Here is an 18,227-nt window from a genome sequence, read left to right as displayed (position 1 = left end):
AAATCTATCATTTTCAGATAAAGGCAGTTAGGAAACAGTGTTTCCTCCTTTTCGTTCTTCATCTCTTATGGTAACCCTTATATGCATGAGTTCTAGAGAGTGAAGCTACAAGATTGGAGATTTAAATTAGGCAAAATGGAGACAGATATTTTTGATATTAAACCTCTGAGCTTTTTGGATTTAGTGTAGCTTATCATGAGCAGTACACAAACTGGTAGCAGAAGTGGGATACTGCCATCACAAAAATCTAGAGTGTGTTTGTCTATTTGAGAAATAGACGATAAGGAAACCAACATTGGAGAATGGAAACTATGATGAGAGGATTCACCAGAGACAGAGTGGGGAGCAGAACAGGCAGACTGACAAAGTACAGTGCTGAGAGGAGCAGAAGAGGGTCAGAAGTCTGCCACACCATGTTGGTCAGCTCCCGGGCAGGGGATCAAACTCTTGCTGAAGTGGTTTTGGAGATCTTCATAATGTAATGCTTTAAACGATTACACCACCAGGGAGAGTATGCGATCCCTTTCTTAAAGTGGCAACTCATCTGAGGAAAATGTCACTAGCACTACTTAAGAGGCAGATAAGGCTTGTGTGTACTTGCTGGTAGCTCAACATTGGTAGCACATTGTATTTAGTGAAGATACACGGTGAGGTACTATAAGAATGAAATTAGCTGACTTGTAGGAACGAAAGGAAGTATAGGGCACAAGAGTTTGGCCTTTGCAGGGTAGGAAAAACCTTTTGAAACCCATAAGAAGTGTTTTGAGGAATAAATGTTTCATAAAGGCTACCTGCTAGATATGACTAGGGGCAAAAATCAAAATAAATTTGTCTTCACATTCCATTATGAACATAGTAAAACAGCTGCTATCTTATTAAAATAGGATGGGCTATTTTTTTCTATGCTCTATAACAGACTGCTACAGACTTGTTAGTTTAAAATGACACTGTTGGTTTTATGGCATATAAAATATATCTCTATCAAGTTGTTAAAACGGCATTTATTTCCATGGATCAGAAATCTCGTCATGGTTTTGCTGGATCCTCTGTTCATTGTCTCACAAAACTGCGATCAAGATACAAGAGAGGCTGTGGTCTCATCTGATGTTAGGTTCTCTTCCTATTGCACACCGTGATGGGAGAATTCACTTTCTTGTACTGGAGAATTCATCATAATTTGATTCTTTAGGGTCAACAAAAGAGAAACAGTCTTGCTGTCGTAAGGATTTAATTTGTAATCCCTCTTTTTTTTACTTTTCTAAAAATTTTATAGTAGTTTATTTTTACATATTTTTGTGCATTTTTCCATCTCAGTTGCAATCCCATTGGGTTTTCCATAACCAAATCACCCATGTGCCATCACTATATAATCCCCTCTTTTTAAAGCTGAATTAAAGGTACTGCTCATCCAGTATAATCTCTTTTTGAATAACACAAAAACAACTGATTTGACCATAACTTCATTTATGAAAATGTGTTTACTTTAACATATAATAAAGTTAACCTCACAAGTGACATCTGTCATATTAAGGTCTCACCTCACACTCAACGGGAATATATTATACAAAACATGTACACCAATGGGTGGAATTTGGGAGCCATCTTAAATTCTGCCTAGCAGAGAGACAGGTGAATGCTGCTTTTGGAATAAAGATTACAAGCATTTAAGGGACATGTGCTGGTGATAACATTTTTATCCAGATTTAAAAAGTCGTTGGCTATTTGAAATTAAATACAATTTGAGCCCAAATCTTCCTGAAGTTTGAGATGGGCTGGAAAGCGGGGCCTGTGTTTGTATGGCAGTAAAAGATGGCTCAAGTAAGATGATATAAACCCACCTTAGCAGGTTCTACTTTCAGAGAAGAATAAGGAACTACTAAAGGAATCTCCCCTCCCCCATTGCATAGAAGGCCTTTAGAAGTGATTATTATGTGTTTCCCATTTGTAATGGGTTGAAGTGTGTCTCCCAACAAATTCATATGCTGAATTTGTTGTCCTAGTATCTTAGAATATGACTCTATCTGGACATATGACTAATTAAAATGAGGCTATTAGGGTGGGCCATATCCAATCTGATTGGCATTCTTATAATAAAGAATAATAAAGTTTGGACACAAACAAAGCAGGACATCTATATACAGTGTAAAGACCATGTGTGGATATATCATGATGAGGTCACCTACATGTCATGGGTCGAAGCCTCACAAAAACCCTAATTGGCAACACTTTGATTTTAGGCTTCTATCCTCCATGACTTTGAGAAAATTTACTTCTATTGTCTAATCCATCCCATCTATAGTATTTTGTTATGGCAGTGCTAGCAAAATTTTATACAATTCTTCCACTTTTCAATTGTGGAACTTGTTTCTGTTTCTGTTTTTGTATGTGGTATTGAGATGACTGGAAAAGAAAAAGGGCTTGGAAGATAAAGGGTTTTATTATTATTTTCTTCCTTTTAGTACACGTTTACTAATCAGGAGAATACATCTGGGTCAGATGGAGAATCCTGATACTCCATGACTTAGAGTGCAATTACTTATTTTTTAAAAGATTTCTTTACTTATGCACACAGCACTGGGGTACAGGCCAGAGGTGCAGGGGTGATGGGAGGATTCACCAGAGACAGAGTGGGAAGCAGAACAGACAGATGAATGAAGTACACTGTTGAGGGGAGCAGCAGGAGAGACAGGAGAGGTCTGCTGAACCATGTGTGTCACCTCTGGGGCCGGGGATTGAATTCACACTGAGGTGGCCAGCTTGCAGTGATGCATCCTAACCCGGTGCGCCACCAGGGAGGACTTAGAGTGAATTTCTTCATGGGACTTAGGACTGTCTCACTTTGGGTATTCTATGAATAAGAAGAAAGAAATGTACATTGAGGAAGAAGGGTGGGTTGTGGCATGACAATAAAGCTAATGCCCCATGTCCTAGACAAAATGTCTTTGTTCTGATATGTCCTTTTTATGTTCTCAAATACTCACACACTCTGTATGAGAGGATGAGATATCCTGCCATTACCCTGGGGCCTGCTGTGCTTCTTTCCAGAGCAGCACCATCCCTGTTCTACTAGCTTTGCACAATGAATTACAAGTAGAAATTATGGAGCCAATTTTGATTAGAAGTTTAAGTTGCCACTTGTTTCCATTCATTGATTTTAATCCACAAAGAGGTCTAGTACAGAGGAAAGCTATTTCAAGTTCAGTGAATATCATTAGAAGAAACTGAAATATTATACTGAGCACGCTTTTTTGGTATGGTGAACAGAACGCATTGGTAGGATCAAAAATTGTAGTGAATTAGGGTAATTTATACACAAATACACTCACTGTTGACACATAAATATACATACACATACATGTATTTTTTCAGAAAAATGACTCTGTACTAATAGATATTGTGGTAGTTTATAGGGTCCAGTCTAGGAAAGATGTCATGATTGGGGGCCTGAAGAGGGCCAGCTAATGGAGCCATCAAGAGTCTGACTTGCAGCAGGAAATTTGAGGAGACACACATATGCTTACATTCTGGATATGCTTATATTTTCAGGATAGAGTTTTAAAGAAAATTATAGTTCATATATTTTTTTCAAATTATAAATTATGGATCTTTTATTGCCTTATTTGATTGATATTGCTTGATTTTTAAATTTTATACATGAATTGGTGAGTTCATCTGGTACTTCTAGGGCTTACTGTTCTATATAAAAGCTGATCAAATATTTTATTGCTCTGTCACTTACTAGTATGTAAGTGAGCAGGCTGTTGAATGCTTGCTGAGCCTCAGTTTCTTTGCATGTAAACTGACTTTAGTAACATAATATGTGGAAAGCAAGCACTAGACAAGTGACTGTAAGCAAATCAAAATTAAGCCTGTAAGTACTACAAGGTTAAATACAAGAGCCAGCCAGAATTTAAGTTATAGGCAACAAATGATTTCCTGTGTTTTCTTCTTTACTATCTATATACAGTAGTTTCCCCTTATGAGTGGGGGATATGTTCCAACACCCACAGTGACTGTTCAAAACTACAGACAGCCCTGAACTCTCTATATACTATGTTTTTACTATCCATACACATCTATTATCAGTTTAATTTTAATTGAGGCTCAGTAAAAAATTAACAACTGATACTAAACCAGAACAATTATGTTAATATATGTTATAGAAGTTATGTGAATGTGATGTCTCTCGCTCATAGTATCTTAATGTGCAGACTTCCCCCCCCCCACCTCCCAGTGATGACAAATGGTGACACAGTGTCTGTGGGATGAGATGAAGTGGGTGAAGGTCACTGCCACTGTGACAACAGTGCATACTGGGCCAAGGGATGATTCTTTCCCATGGAAGACAGAACAGGATGGCATGAGACTTCCTCATGCCGCTGAGAACAGCATGGCACTTCAAAGTTATGAATGCATACTTAAGGAAATTTCTGAGTAATGTTTTGAGTCATATTGAAACCTAGGAAAATGACTCTTGGAGAGCAAAACGATGGATAAGGGGGAACTACTGCAAAGGTTTTTTTCCTGTTGGCTTAGGGCTAATAATTACTTCTGGTTTGGCGCTACCTAATTTAAATAAGGTTTTAATAAAATATATAGTTAAAATAAAAAAAAAAGAGAACAACTCCTAACTCATAGTAGTTCTTCCAGAAAAACATTAATAGAGTAAGCACATAAAGAACATGCAGCACAATACCTGCTGCATGGTTGTCACTGGTGTTGCTCCTCTTCCCCTTCTTCCTCCCTCTTCACCTTTGAAAGGAAATATAGAGATAATTGTTTTTCTGCTTGCTTTTCTACTGATTGAATGAGTATTTTGTCTTTCCTCAAGTACTGGTTCCATTCAAATATTCCTAAGAATATTTCACTAGGTTTGTTATTTTTTTGTCTCTTCATAGAAAGTGTTGTCTCATATTCCACATCAAACACACACACACACACACACACACACAAAATCATGTACCGTTTACCTAGTGTTAACAGTTAGAATAAAGATGCAATTATGTGTAGGAAAGGAAAGGAAACATGGAGTTTGTGGCATCATCGAGCACAGCTGTAGCTATAAGACCTTCATGAGGTGGACGCCATTAGAAGTTACAGGTGAGCATAGACATCACATTTTCCTCTATCCCTGTGGACACTGGTTTTGTTCAAACTTATAAGAGTCTTTGCTTTTACATTTAGAGCAGTTATCCAAAAACTATAGCCCACAGTCAAATCTGACTTGTTTTATTATTAAAATCTTATTGAACACAGCTACTCCATTTCATTTCCGTATTGTGTATGGCTGCATGTTGCTACAGAGCTGAGTTGTTGCAACAGCACTACGGGGCCCACAAAACCTCAAATTCTTATATCTGCCCCTTTACAGAAAGAATTTGCTGAGCCCTGGTCTAGTAGAATGAAATTGTACATATATTATTTTATTCATCTTGAGGGCACATTATGCCTAACCTTGTCCTCTTAGCCAAAAGATCATGGAGTCTGGAAAAAGAAGAGAGTTCTTTTCTTCCTTTACATTTGCTGTCTGATGGTCTCAAGTTTAGATATTCTTGTCCTTAAGTAGTCAGTGTCCAAGTCACAGCAATGTATAATTTCTCTCAGCATACAAAATAAATGACAATACATACATAAATAAATGACATAATAAATGACAATGTGTCCATGGCAAAATTTTCTTATGGAAGAGCCAGAAGTTCTTGATCAGTAAATAATCACATTCTCAACTTCTGGGAGTGTTTTCTAGTGTCAAGAGATATACAAGACTTACCTTTCTCTGATGTTGAAAGTGAACTCCTCACTCGTAGTTCTAAAATCTCTACTCACAACCATAAACTTTCCCCATGCTGTTGGCTGGTATATAGATGAACAAATATAGTATGCTATTTGCCATAGAATTGGCAAGAAATGAAATCCAATCGGATTTTCTTGCTTGAAATTTTGTTACCTGGAGTATTGTGGTGGTGTAATCTACTGGACTGTCTCTAAAACCGTGTCTCTAACACCCTAAATAATAGGCTAGTAAGAGGTATTCAAGCATTCAGTTTGATAGCTACAGAATGACTAGCTAGTATGCAATGGGATTATAAAAATGGATTCAAGGTTTGCTCCAGGTTATTAAAAAGTTGTGAAATGTCCTTGAAATACCATGCATTTTAATTGCTTATAATGCATATCTAGTATGTCCTATGAAAAGTGAATTTGAAATGGTCCCTATCTAATGTAAATAACAACATTTAGACAGACAGACAGATAATAGGTAAACAGACAGATAGACAAGGGGAAAAGCCTACAGCATTGTCAGAGTGCCACATACCACTTTATGAACCCTGAAGTAATGGCCCCACAAGAGGTACATGCAGGAGCCTGTTACTGACTGTGAAAACATTCTCTATCAGTTGACTGTGAACTGAAGTGCCTTTTTCCCTCTCATTCTGGCACCTGGATAATATTAAATTTGAACCCTTGATTTGATTGATACATTTCCGCAGCAGGACATTTAGACATTATATCATAAAACCAAAATGAAATATTTTATATCACTGAACACGGCCCTGCTAGGTACAGTAGTTAAAATCAAATGAAGTTAGCATCAATTTTACAGTTATTTAAAAAGCATACACACAGGCACACGTGTGCGCACATACATATAAATCGCCCATAGAAATGCCCCCCTCTTTTGTTTCAGAGTGACATTTAGTGAAAACATAAAGTTTACGTAAAGAAGCTGAGGTGGCAGCTTTAAATTCAGTAAACAGGGACCTACTTACATATGCAAAACAGGCACTCACAGGTGCAAGGAAGGTAATTGCTGGTGCAAAATATGCCATTACCTGTTTTACATGCACAACTGCCTGATTTGTAAGGGCAACTAGCTGATTTTGTCTTCCTTTGCATAATTTTTATGAACAAATTAGTTGCTTTGGAAAATTTGGCACCAATATTTCTCTGTTCTTGGACTTAAATATTTTATGCATGGAAGACAATGCAAGCTTATAGCTAGTCAGTAAAATACATTTGTTGTCCAGTTTTACGTGTTAAAAACTAATACAGAGAAAGGCTTCCTGGAATTCTGTTTTTTTTTTTTTTTTTTTCGCCCTGGTAACAAGTTTGTTTTTGTTGGTGTTTTATCAGTGTGTGTTTTCATTAGTGCTTTAAAATCTGCTGAAACCAGGCGGCAACTTGCCTGCTTATTAGTTTAACTGAAGGCCCATCACAGCAGTGCATTATACATTGTCGTGGGAACAATTACGACATGACATCCCCACAAAACAGTTTTTAAGTGGGCAAAAAATATTTAATGGTAGGGTTTGTGGCACCCAGAATGGAAATATGATAAAAACTATAGGGACTATGTACTTAGCCCTAACACTAAACAGGCTCTTTATAATTCACATATACGCTCTTGGGGATATGGTATCCATGTAGACATTCTAAATGTGGCTAATGAAATTTTTATCATGTATGGTAGTCTAAGCAAAAGAGCATAATCTGTGTCCAGCTAAAGGGCACTGTTAGCAACAGCAATAATGCAAATGTAGTATATACATAATTATTGATCGCTTTAGCAAAAAACTTATGAATAATGGTCATATTTAGGGCTAGGTGCTCAAGTATCCTGGGAATCCGGCATCAACTTCTTACAATTGATGGATTTCGACAGGTCAGACAATGTCAGTTTCACAGCACCTAATCGATATAGACAAATGTGTCAGAAAGGTAGCTTGAGAAATACCTTTATAATGTATAAAAAAGATCAGATTAAGTAACTCCTTTCCTTTCTTAATGTGACACACATATGCTTCTAAAGCAAGAGTGTTTTTTTTTTATTATTTCTATTCCAAATGCTTACAGTAGGTTAAATTAAAACACAGTGTGAATGCAGTTCTGATGTTCTGCTTCCAATATCCTACCACATAAAAAAGAAGTATCAAAATCAGTGCAAATTTACATGTCATGCAATATGTTTCAACATTAAAATTTGGGAGCAGACTATATTTGAGGTCATTGACAGCTACATGTAATACAATTACCAGGTTTCTTAGTTTAGAAAACACATCTCTTGTTTCCATAGCTTTGTGGCAACGCAGTGACCACATTTCTTGCAACAGAGTTGGATATTTCTCTATTTAATTGAAAGAAGAAGTATTGCAATATTCCCAAATTTCCATTATTGCAGGGACTCAAGATTAGTATTTGATCTCAGGAGATCTAGATGGCACAAATGTGTGACTTTCCAAGATTTTTTAGCTTTTTATTATGAGCAAGATGCAGATGAAGACCAGGATAGAAATTTAATGTCTACATGAAAGTTTATTCTGTTCCATTGTCTTCTGTGAAAGTTCTTAGGGGCAGAAATCGGTCTTAATTTTAGTCTGAGTAACTAACAGAGATACTTAATAATGTTTGTTTGAAGGAACAAATACGAAGCTGTATGTAAAGTAATATATGGAGGAAAGAAGGCCCCAGGGAAAGTTTTGGACAATGTTTATTCTATTTTGTACAAGAATATTTTCAGTGTGGGTTAGTGTTGCTGAAATGAAAGATATCCAATACCAGTAAGATTTCTATTTTGAAAAGAACTGAGTTTTCAAATATAAAGAAAATATATGATCTTAGTTTTTTGCTATTAAGGATGCAATGGGCATCTTCACTGATTAATGTCACCGCATGTCAACAAAGTTATCAATTGCCAAATAAAGAGTAAACTGACAATCCAGACTAATTATTCTCACCTTTTTCCAAGAGCTGTTTATGGACAGTTAAAAAGAACTAGGTTACCGAGTTGTCCAATTCAAGTAAGTGTGAACAGAAAAATATGATATCAATTTCAGCAATTGATGCACAAAATGAAATGATATGTTATTACATTTTTGTTGCAATATGCATTGACTAAAGTAATTATTTTCTTTTTCAGTGAAGGCAACTCTCAACATGTATAAATAAATGTTTACATTTTATAGCACTCTATGATACTTCATAGAAAAAATTTACAAACCAAACCAAATGTTTCTTACAGAGCATGTGACCTATTTTTTTTTTTATTTGGAATACTCAGATATCCTACATGTTCTTTTACAGACAAGTACACTTCATCTGGCATGAAACATAGTATGTCTGTTTCATTATATATATATATATATATAACTGGAGATGATATAGGAATACTAATAGCACGGAAAAAGAAAAGTAGAAGTGAAGCCCTTTACTAAACAAGAATTGATTCTGACTTAGATCAATACATGTTTACATACAAAAATTAATTTGAAAAATGCAAACAAAGCACTGAAATTTGGAAATCATTCACAGAAAATGCATCCTTGAGAATTAAAAAGCACAATATGGAGACTTAGGTAAAGTGGTGAAAAGTTGTCTGTGAAGACAATGGTTATGAGTCAATAAAACTAAGAGAATTGCCTCCAGTCATACATACTGTCTATGGGGACACATGTGGCATCTTCCTCTGTTTTTTCTTTCTCTACTCTTGACTTCCCTTCCACATCCACAAAAATTAGCAGTAAAGCTAATATTTAGTAAAGACTGAGTTGTTTTTGCAATGAGCATCAACCTGATGATATATTAAGTAGTAACATGGTGTTTGGAAAAAGCCATATCAACCTCAGAAACGGATTCAACCTTTTCGTGTATTCTATCACCTTGTACAACTGCTTCCATGTACTTCACCTTTTTCAGTTGAAGATAATGCTTCAGCTTGAGTTCATAGAAGAGTTCAAAGGAGCTCAGGCTCCTCCTCACAGTGTGTAGCTCAGTATATCAATACATATTTGTTGAAATAAAATAAACATATTTTATCAATAAATGTTTATTGAACACCTGTTATGAGAAGGCATCTTTCAGGTCTCTGCTATTGCTCCAGAAGTGGAAACCTTGATTCCCACAAGCTGCTGTAGGAACCTTTGATTGGGATTCAAAGCCATTGGGTCTGCATACCAATAACACTCAAAAAAGGAGCATGCTGACACCTGAAAGCAATGGTTAAAATGTTTATGATTAAAAGACTCAGTAGAATGTGTTAATTCTATAGCTTGCTTCTGAATTGGTCTAGGTTACTTTCCTTTATGCTAATTTGGGAAGCCACCTTTACTTATGCAGGTTTGAAGTGCAAGCATGCTGTGCCCAAAGAAGAGGTATAGTTTTATCACACAGCAGGGCAGCCTGTCTGGAGTACAGAAGAACTAGAAACCTGGAATCCTACTAGGTAGGGCTGATACTTCAGCCAGAGCTGATAAGGTAAAGGAAGGATGCCCAGTAAAAGAGAAAGTGTCATGCAAAGACCAGAATATTAGGTAACGATAACCCACTTAAGCATTTAAGAATTTTAGTAAGGGCCTTCCTTGTGGTACAAGGTAATTAAGTCTCAGTACTATGAAGCTATCTAAAGCCACTGCAGCAAGAGTTCGATCCACAGCCATTGCAGCAAGAGTTTGATCCTCAGCCAGGGAGATGACACACATAGTGCAGTAGACCTCTTCTGTCTAGCCCCCTGCTTCCCTCAACAGTGTATTTCAGGCAATCCATCTGTTTTGCTCCCCACTCTGTCTCTAGTGAATACTCTCACCGTCCTTACACCTCTAGTTATGTCCCAGCTTTTGTATGCATTAATAAATAAAATAAATCTTTTTTAAAAAGATTTTTAGTAAGACTTAACTCCCCATGGTTGAAAACAGAATTGGGTAACTAACAGCTAATGTCTTATCTACCTTTATTGATTGTTCAATATTTGTTTCCTCAATCATTCATTCATCCAATCAATACTGAATGGTTTCTCTGGGGATCTAAGGAAGGAACACCATCAAATATTATGTACTACACTAGAGGTTAATAAGTACAATGGGAATAAAAATAAAGGAGTACATAGTTTTGCTTCAGACAGCAGGGCCAGGAAGTTTACAAAAATGAAGTGACCTTTGTACTAGATCTTAAAGATACTGAGAGTTTACAGGAGAAGGAAAAGGTAATAAGTAAAAGTTGAATTATCTAGTTTTTAAATATGGATGTCTCTTTGTTTACTAATTGTGTGGTTTTGTAGACTTTTTGTAAGGAAAACTAAACATTTAATGTTTCTACGCATCGTTATTTGCTAAGTAACATGCTAGACAAATTAGCTTGTAAGTTTCAAGAGAAACTATGTTGAGATATCAAATAAATGGCAGATCTGGTTAAAAAAGTAGAATTTACGGAAACACGTATCTGTGAGGAGTAAATTAAATGAGGCAGTTAAAGCTTTATTTTGGTTCTTTGCTCTAGTTAAAATTTAGTCTTCTGGTGAATTGTGTATAAGGTGACGGTCTTACAACTGAAACTTGCAAAATGGTTGATGAACTAATAGTGATAGACAAGAATAACAGAGATGATGATGACAATGATAGTAATAGTGGTACTGCACACAGTATCTCTAGGATCTGTATCTTCCCTGCTGTTTGACTCCCTCCCACTTAAAAGAGGATGGCTCAATTCCTTATGGATCAGCTGTCCTTAGATGAGTGAATTGTCAGGCCTTTCTTGGTATCCAAATCCACTCAACTAATCTAAATCCCCTCAGACACAAGTGGCCTTAGGAAAACCTAAAGTTTGAGCTAATTGGGTTGTATTGTATATAAGTAATTCAGATGAGGTATTGAAAACAAGATTTTAGAGTTTACAGAGGATACTAAAACTGGAGGCTGAGCAAATAATGAGGAAGAAAACAATCAGACTCGAAAGGATTCAAATTGTATAAGTAATTGGATCAGCAGATGGCAAACGCAGTTCACAACAGGAAAATGTAAAATAGACTTGAAGCAAAAGAAACAAACCAGAGAATGTGTGCTAAATGAAACAATCATCCAGAACGCTGACCAGGAAATGGGAAGGAGGGGCTATTACCAAACATAAATCATGGCAACTCCTAGCTTATGGCTAATTCTGTTGTTTTAGAAACCTATCAGAAAGAATGTGCCCAGAGCTTATCTATAGTGGGAACTTACTGTACCCTGTGGGAACTAACAGTGCGCTTCAAATCTCAATCATTTCACCACTCAGGTTTTAGAGGCACCTTTCCACAATTCTTAAGGTGTTACTTTTTTTTCAATGCAGATTTTTCTCCTTTTTGTTTAAGTGTATGCTCATTATTCTATAATTACTCTTCCCAGATATTGCTGGAAAGATTCAGAACAATGTTTTCAGGATATTTTACTAATTACCCTATATTTCACTATGTCAGAAAATCCCCAGGAGGAACCACACCAGGGTATCACACCCCTCCATTTGCCCTATTCTCCCAAGGTAAAATGTACACTTTGCAAGGGGTGGGAGACCAACTGTTTTTGAGACAGAGTTATAGGAAGTATATTTAAATTTTTGCATGTGTATATGTGCGCATATAAACAACCTGGCTCTAATTTCTTTTCCAGAGGCTGACACAGCCCCACAGACGATGGTTATCTTTAAGAAACATCCTGAATTGTTGACACAGGTCTTTAGGGGGGAGATACTTGGAAAAAGACTGGTCATTTAAGGAAAAAAGGAGAACACGATGCTAGTCCCTCCTCATCTAACTAGAATGACTGACTTGTTGATAATCGCACTGTGAGGACTGTTGTGTCTGCTATTTAGAAAATGAGCAAATGAGCCCACTGTACCTGGCAGAGGAGCAAATGAAATAATACCTGAAATTTTTATTGCATACAAATATAAACTGAATGTAAAATGCTTGCCAAAATGTAATGTGCACTTTTGTGATCCCACAATAACGTGCTTTTAAATGGATGACTGAGGTAGCCATCTATACCCAGTCGGAGTTAGACTTTCCTTTTTATCTGTTGCCACAGGAATTCTCACCCATAGATGATCTCTGCAACCAAATAGGTACTGAAAGTAGTAGGTGTTTTCCTTTGTGTATTTTTTAAAAGTGCTAACACAAGGTCACTGTGTCCCCATGGTTTTGTTACTCCCAGGGAGCTAGGTTTTGAATAGCAGTCTTCAGTGTTTAGATTCAGTTGCATACCCTATGGTCACTGGTACTCAACTCCAGCTTTTGTTGTTGAGAATGAAAATGACTTTCGACTGGCCTGACAACCACATGATAATCACCCTTTCATCATCTACTACTGAGAAAGATCTATTACTGTGTCTCATCTGCAGAAAGTAAAACTGAAGTCTGTTTACAAATCAGACATAGTCCAGTACCCTGGACTAAGACCAACCTTGAGAATATGTAAAATTTTCCATAATTCTCTTGTTATTGAAATTCTGTATAATCCATGCCATCTCATATAGATTGTGTCAACTAGTAGAATCAAACAGTGCTAAACCTCAAAATGCTATGAGTCAGCTAAACTGATGTATCCAGAAACACTGTGTTTCAGGAGACCTGTCATAAATGTGGACATGTATATACAGCTTCTTCAGTGCTGGTCTTGGTTCCCTGAAGCTTCTCTTTGGAACAGTCTGTATATGCGGTTATCATGTAAATTAGCTGAGCAATAAGTTAGGTGTTTAAAAATATTTTTTCAGGTGCTTTTTTGTATTCATGATAGCTTCTCAACACCAAAAATCAATCTCAATCAAAGCAGCAACAGAGTTTATCATAAATTAACATGAAAAGGTTTTCTACTGAGTAGATGGTTAATTACTATCTAATTTGAATAATTTTGCATATTAATGAGAAATGAATGAAAATCATTTTTAGATTTTTAACTTCAGCCTAGAAACCCATGGAGATAATGGATCCCTTTTAAAAAGCATGTGATATCTGTTACTAAAGGAGATACCCATTAAAAAAAATTTACTGACTTGCTTTAAGTTGATTAATGGATTAGTGTTTTGCCATTAATAAGCTATATCCAAATGAAAGACAATTTCATTATTTGACTCTGTAGCCCCTAGCTGCCTGGCAGGTAAGAAAAATGGAAAATAGATGAAGAATTTGCTATGAAAAAAATATAACCTTGTATAGTCCTTCAAAGAGTCTGAATGCAGACATTTGTATGTTTCTATCAGTGAATTTTTATAACAAGTAATTGTTTTGTCAATGTGGTTCTATGTATATTGTTTATAAATGATATTTAGATTTAGAGTATATGTACTGAGTTGGAGTAGGGGTACAATCTTAAAGCTATTACTGTATTGTCCAATTTGAAAAAGTGACTGGCAACTGCCTTGGGTTTTAGAAGTTATAGCCCACAGAAATTAGGCTGTAGAAGTTATAATTGAAAGTGACTTTTAGGAAGTATCCTTGATGCCTTTTTAGCACAACAAACAATAATAATTCTTAAGTTTTGCCACACCCATGAACAATAATTTAAAAAAAACAAGCAACTCGCGCCCTCCCTGGTATCGCAGCAGGTTAAAGCACAGCACAAAGAAGCTTAAGCCACTTCCACCTAAGTTCGATCCTCGCCTTCCTGCCCCCGAGGAGATCCATATGGCGAGGCAGACCTCTCCTGACCTGCCCACTGCTCCCCTCAGCAGTGTACTTCGTCAATCTGCCTGTTCTGTACCCCACTCTGTCTCTGGTGAATCCTCTCACCCTCCGCATCTCTGGTCTGTACCCCAGTTCTGTACGAATAAATAAATAAATCTTTAAAAAAAAAAAGGCAAGCAACTCTTTTACTTCCAGTTTTCTTTAAAATTTCATTTCATACTCAAAGATCTCCTATTTGATACCTATTTTAGTCTGTCTTCCTTTCCCTCTTTGGGGAGAATATACCAGGTACCCAGGTGATTACATGAATTCAAGGACTCTAACTACTATTTATTACAAATTAATGCAGACTAATCATGTTGAATGAAATTGAGTATTTTCATATTTTTGCAACTGAAAACTTTATCCGTGATATAAAAGGTAATATAAAAGGTATTAATTCTACAGTCTACATTCAAATTTAAGAAATTGGCTATTCTAATCATCAATATCACACTCACCCAATATTGATTTTGAAAGATTTCAGATATACAGAAGGTCTTAGCAGATAAGTTAATGGACAGTGTATTTTATTAAGAAAATTCAGGCGTGGACATGACTCATGGACTTCACTTGGGCACAGAGGTCTCAGAGCAGGATTACAGAGCTCAAGAGAGTCTTTTGGATTACTTAACACAAAAGAAGAGAGGGAAGTAGGAACGAATTTTCTCTCTAGGTTTAGAGAACAAATATTTTATATTATACATACATACATACATACATATATATACATATATATGTATGTATATATATTATATATATATATATATATAACACACATATATATATATATATATATATAAAGTATAAGAGGAACACAGATCAGTCACAACTGAAAAAGTAACTGCTTAGATGGATGTTCATACAGTCACTCCATTCTTGCTCCAGCCCATGCTCACCTACCATCATGGTCAGGACCTTCCTGGCCAGGAAGTGAAGAGGTTTTTACCAATACATGGTGATAGACTCTATAAGTGGCATTGACAATACATCTAAAGAAAAGTCTGGAAAAGAGGCAAGCCATTTAAAAAAGAACTAAAAACCTTGATGTTTCCAATTGAGCCATATGCCAGGGTAACTCTCAGGATAAGAAATGAACTATATTTTATATGCACAAAGTAGGATTTTTTAACAAAAATATGAAATCAAAGTGGCATTAGCATGAGCTGTCCACTCCCCCTCTCCTCCTTCTGGTCTCTTCCAGTCTCTTTTGCCAAAGAACTGAGAATGAAGTTTTAAGAGCCAAAGATATGGAAAGGAAGACAAAATAAAGCTGGGAGAATTTTGGCGGACTTACATGCTTAACATACTGCACCATTTCTTTAATATATTTAAATAGTCCTGTGTCATCAGTTGGTGGCTTTCCTCTTAGAAAATTTGTAATATATTTTGTTTTTCCTTCATTAAACTTCACATGGTGGCATTAATTACTGCTGGGTAGTTGAAATCTGGTGGTCTGATTTTTCAACTTAATAGAGCTCAAAGTCTATATTCACCTTTTGAAAATTACCAACTTCACCAAATTGTATTTGTCTACTTATATGTCCTAGATCATGAATATACAGGGCAAATGCAAGGTATAATTATAGAATAACAAGATTACTTTTCATGTGTAACTTATGAGTCCATATCATTATTTACAATGGAACCTTGTTTATTATATGCAAATTATCTGTGTTTTTAGAGTGCATATAAGATCTAAAGAGTGTACATGTACCTCCCCCACCCATTCGAAATTGTACCTTTTCCTAGTTATTATAATAAAACTATATTAAAATTCCATTTGGCAGAAAGATAATGTGAAAAGAAAATGTTAAATAGATAATGTAAAGTTAAGAAATTCACTATGTCAACTTGAATTAATTTGAAATAGTAGATACCATTATAAAAAGGCTCCAAAAACTTCAGGAATGAATTGGTCCAGAATTGGGACTTGAATTGGGAAAAGAGAAATAAGCCCACACCTATGTGTACAGTTAATTATGACAAAGGGGCCAAGAATGTTGAATGTAAACTGGTCTAAAACTGGAACAAAGAAAACCCTTTCAATGAATTATTCTGAGAAAAAGGATAGAACATGTACAAAGAGCAAAACTAGATCACTATATCAAACCATATACAAATCTCAATTTTAAATGGATTAAATAAAAAATAGGGATGAGACCTGAAGCCATATATACACAGAAGAAAGATTAGGCAAAATACTTCACAACCTAAGTTTCTGTGCTGTCTTTGTATATATTTGTTTCCCACAGCAAGAAAAATGAGAGAGAATATTAACAAATGGGAATAGATCAATCTAAAGAGTTTCTACACAGCAAAATAAACTATCATTAAAACAACACAAACAAAAAACACCCACCTGAATGGGGAAAAACATTTGCACATCATACATCTGACAAGGGACTGATTTGAAAATCTACAAATAACTCATACAACTCAATTGAAAAGAAAAAAAAATCCAATGAAATAAATGGAAATAAAAGCTAAACAAGCACTTCTAGACATACAGATGGCCAAAGGGGCGTGGAAAAAAAATAGTCACCATCATTTACAGTCAGGGAGATACAAATGAAGACTATAGTAAGATACCATCTGTATCGGTGAGAATGGCCCATATAGAAAAGTCAGAAACAATAAGCTCTAAGAATGTGATGTACAACCCAAAGACAGATGAGTTGATTAAGAAGATACAGTGAGTCTACACAAAGGAATATTACTTATCAATCTAAACAGAAAAAACTCATGCCCTTTGCAACATGAATGGAGCTGGAAGAGATTATTCTACATGAAATAAGTCACAAGAAGAAAGATAAATATAGATGTTAACACTTATATGTAGAATATAGAGAAATCAAAAGGTCAGATAGAGACAAAATTAAAAACTCTTGAAAGCTGATTATAGAATTGAGGTATAAAAAGGGTGAGGGGAGAGACAAAAGTAGGTGGGGAGGGAACACCATGGAATATGGTTGTGGACTATTGATACTTTGGTGGCAGGAGTGCTAACTTAACTACACGTGAAGGGGGGAACCTATATTTCCAAAATGCCAGAAACAATGCAAGCCAATGTTACCTCAAAAAAAAAAAAAAAAAAAAAAAAAAAAAAGAAAGAAAGAAAGAAAGAAAGAAAGAAAGAAAGAAAAGTTAACTATGTAGAATATGATTTCCTTTGATGTATAAGCCAAAACAATGGTAAACACACACATATACACCACAACTATTTGTACATTAAAACAGACATATTTAGAATTGCTTTGCAAGAATTATTTTTCAACACACAAATGGAATATTTGTTACCCATTGGGGAAAAAAAAAAAAGAGAGAAGTGAATTGGTGCAAACAGGCATCTGGTATGCTAGCTTTTAGATAATGAAGTATACATAGATATACTATACTTGCATGTCTGTTGAGGCTATAGGCAGAGTTAATCTTTGTTTTGTAGGTAAATATATTAAGACCTTCAGAGAATACCCAGTGAATAACTGGTTTTCAACTTGGGTTATCTTAGTTTATAGCTAGAGCTACCATCCCTTCCATGACTATCTGTTGCAAAAGTAGGGAAGGAAGAACCACAGGCAAGTGAGTAGAGGCTCATCAAGTGAAAGATTTGGTCAAATACCAAAATCTCTTGCTTTTCGCTATACATCATTTCTTGTATGGGAATGCTATCTCCCAGATTGTTAGCATATCCTTTCTCTAATTTCTCTAGGTTGCTAGATTATTAACAGAAATTAAGGCATAAATGACCCCCAATTTAATT

Source organism: Condylura cristata, unplaced genomic scaffold (genome assembly GCF_000260355.1).
Source record: "Condylura cristata isolate star-nosed mole 26May11 unplaced genomic scaffold, ConCri1.0 scaffold00031, whole genome shotgun sequence".
Lineage (NCBI taxonomy): Eukaryota > Metazoa > Chordata > Mammalia > Eulipotyphla > Talpidae > Condylura > Condylura cristata.
The sequence above is the reverse complement of the archived record's forward strand: the minus strand, read 5'-3'. Positions refer to the sequence as shown.